The sequence below is a fragment of the Schistocerca americana genome, chromosome 6 (assembly GCF_021461395.2).
Source record: "Schistocerca americana isolate TAMUIC-IGC-003095 chromosome 6, iqSchAmer2.1, whole genome shotgun sequence".
Lineage (NCBI taxonomy): Eukaryota > Metazoa > Arthropoda > Insecta > Orthoptera > Acrididae > Schistocerca > Schistocerca americana.
Window position 1 is genome coordinate 342377989 of NC_060124.1, and position 3679 is coordinate 342381667.

General features: G+C 40.5%; 1 non-coding gene across 1 annotated transcript; it reads left to right on the top strand.

The window, feature by feature from the left end:
* The first annotated feature begins 3076 nt into the window (after positions 1 to 3076).
* Positions 3077 to 3151, top strand: Trnai-uau. Its single transcript has one exon. It is a non-coding gene; the product is annotated as a tRNA-Ile (tRNA).
* The last annotated feature ends 528 nt before the right edge of the window (positions 3152 to 3679 follow it).

A 3679-nucleotide genomic window follows, 5' to 3' on the forward strand; every position in this document is an offset into this window, starting at 1 on the left:
TCTATTGGGTGCTACACAGCGCCAAATGCTGTCATAGAACCACGAATTCTGCAGTCCAACTGAACTAACTGCATAGTAATGTTACAAACTGAAGAGACAAAGATTGCCGTGGTCGGTTCTACAGGCCAATTTTTGGGTGGTTTATAGGAATTTCTGTCCAGCCAAAAAAATAGCTTTCAAAATGCATTTACTCGACCTTATTTACGTCAGGCAACATTGAAGATGAAAGTAATGGGAGTAATGCAACAATTCTATTAACCTGATCATATGTGAAGTTTCGTAAGCAAACAACGTGTTACAGGTGTCATCAAGGTCCAATAAGAGATTTTTTAACGCATGTTCCCTGCTTTTCCATTTCATGAAACATTAAAGTGTCATTTTTGCTAGTTATTTTTGTTGATAACCAATGGGATTTTCCCAGTCGTTATGAATTTTTACATTTCGGATCTTTAATTTCAGTAGCATTCTAACATTATTGGAATACAATAATTTTTTGTAGGTTTTTCTGTTTCATAATTCTATGTTTCATAATTCATTGGTTACTCTGGATGTAATCATACAATGAAAAGAAATAAGACTGTTGAATAAAAACTGTACACTGATAACAAGAGAAGCTTGCATACAGTATTGAAATATAGGTACTCGTTTGGTATCAAAGTATCTACCTTAAAAATATTAAGCGGATTATTATCATTCGTTTGACGCACAGTCCCGTATACTCCTTGTCAGAATTAGTGCTAGGGGCTCGTCTACAGGTGTTCGATGGAATCCGAAGTGCAGAATTTGTTTTCCATCCCAGAATTTTCATACACTTCTAAAGTGATATCTTGTAATTCTGTTAAACCTCTCATTTAGTAAGTTCTACCATTATGTGGCTTGTGGCATGATACGTCACAAAACTGGCCACCGGATAATATTCCGCGGATGCCAGTGGAAACGACACATTTTCAAACTCACCGTATAATTTCTGTGTGTTGCAATGATAGCTTTTGTTGTAAAGCTAACTCCATGATTACCCAGTAACCTTACAAGTGCAATGTCGTCCTCTTTTAAAACTTCAATCCTTCCGATCTCATTCCGAGCCTTCTCTTTCATTGAACGTACCAGCGGAATAGCTCTGCAGGACCAGAGAAATCTTTTTAAATTGGATACTCCCTTGTCATTACCTTCAAAACCCCACGCCGTTCTCGCTTCCTTATTCATTACGCACAAATGAGGTTGGTTATTACTCCTGTCTGTCTTACTCCCCTCTGTCTCTCTCTCTCTCTTCTGTCTTTTCCATTCCAAGGCGATTATTCGCTCCCCCTTTCCACATGCAGGTCCACATCGATTCCGCTGATGGAAATCTTCTCATCCTTTCCGTCCAAGGCAAATCTGATACCTACGCACGATTTAATAAAATGTTTTATATTATAAAGTAGTCCAGCTCCCTCATATTATTGCTATATATCTTATATTCTCAGTATTTCGACTAATGAGATTCGAAGTCTTGATTTTTATATCGTCTTCAGTTCGTTGCTTTTTTTTAAAAAATGAGTCAGTATCCACGTTCTTCTTCACTGCGTTAAAATTTTCCTTAGACGATCTCTCTTAGTTGTGCTACGACAGTCCGATTCACTATTTTGTACTGTTACTTCGTCCCAACTGTCCAACAATGTTTCATTGTATGCAAAGTGAGTCCTCATTTCTAATGTTACTGCCATCGACGAGACGTTAAACGGTAATCTTCGTCCTTCCTTAACGGGATTTCTGTGCTTTATCTTTTCACTTTGCTCCAACTCTCTTGAAACTGGACATACATTGAGAAATAAAATTAATTTTATAAAACAGTAACAGTTGTCGCTTCACTTCGCTGCCACCTATCCCTAAAATATTATTTGTACAACGCGCTGATTCTCAGTTTTAGAAGTTGCATCCGACACAATCTTTCAGCTAAAGCTGCAACTGTTTTGTCATTACTTTCGCCTCTAGTTTCAAACACTGCTCTTTGTTAAGTAGTACATGTACAAAATCAAGCTGTAACAAATGTACAGTCTTGTATTTGTTTCCCTGAGACATTTAAGTCTCTTTTTATCATCTACGATAATGATCGAAGCAGACGGAAGGAACTAAAATTTATGCTGCGGCCAGGACTCGAACCGCGGTCTTCTTGCTTGTGAGGCATAAATACTAATCATTACACCACCGCAGTATTTTTTTTAATCTCATTTTGTTCGTTTTCGTTCGTTGTATCTGCTCGGGGTCGACGTCGCAAGACACCCGTTTCACTTCGTCGTTGATCCATTAGCTCAGTTTTTAATTACAGAGTGCAGCTAACCCTCTGACCGAACATGCTGAGCTACCGTGCCGGCAACAAATATGCCTCGACCCATAATCAAACCCCCGACCTCTTGCGTGATAACTTCGTTTTTTTTCGTTTTTTTCGTTTTGGTTGTTGTTGATCGTTGTGTTTGGTCGTTGCTGACGTCACATGACACCCGTTCAAGTTCGTCGTTGATCCTTTCACTCGACAATTGTGTGACGAGCATTCTCTGTCACTTCGAGGCTACCCGTACATTCTACTGGGATACCACTCCGCACAAGCAATTTACGTGAATTTCGAGAACCAATTGATGCCTTATATCTCTGGAAACATATGTGGCATTTGTCAAACAGAATCATCGCTATATTCAATGTAAAATGCAGCCCAATCAGATCTTCACTTTGCTATCCATACCACACACACACATTAAAATGTGGCGATAGTTAAAGAAAGGTACATACCTCTATCTTGGGTCACGTGTCAGTTTCATCAAAATGGATTCAGGCTTCATCTGTTAAAAGCTGTTAAGGAAGGTCGAAAATTGCGCTAGAGTACGTCATTGTTCAGCCTTGGGGGTGTTGAACCGTTCAAGTAACTATATACAGCTCGCATGACACATGAATCGTTTGAAAAATTGAATAGCAGTCTGCAGATAGCGATGTAGGCTGCTCCAGCTATGGAATATCATAACTGTTACATCGCCTTTCTCTAGCACAACAGGATGATGTCCTGTTCTAAAAGGAAATGATCAGTTCCTGCAGTCGCGCTATCTGTGCTCTCGGTGGCTCAGATGGATAGAGCGTCTGCCATATAAGCAGGAGACCCCGGGATCGAGTCCCGGTCGGGGCACACATTTTCAGCTGTCCCCATTGAGGTATATCAACAACACCTGTTGGCAGCTGAGGGTTTCAATTAATTATCATTTCTTTCTAGAGAAGCTGTAAGGTCATCATTGGTATCTGTTCTTTCGTAACAGTTGCTATCTTCATATAGTTAAAGGCTACCCGGCCATTGACCTTCTTCTGTGCGAATGCGCACACTTTGCCCGAACCCTTACGGAAATCGTCACCTTAGTTGGCGCGTGTAATGAGTGAATAGGCAAAAATCCTTTAGGAACATTACGAATGTAAGTTATGGACAGTCGAGAATGTGGGTCTCACGGGAAGCTTGCAAGGGATAAGTCCCTGCAATCGCGCTATTCTCTGTGCCCTCGGTAGCTCAGATGGATAGAGCGTCTGCCAACTAAGCACGAGATCCCGGTTTCGAGTCCCAGTCGGGACACACATTTTCAGCTGTCTCCATTGAGGTATATCAACAACACCTGTTTGCAGCTGAGGGTTTCAATTATTATTATTTTTTCTAGAAGAGCTGCATGGT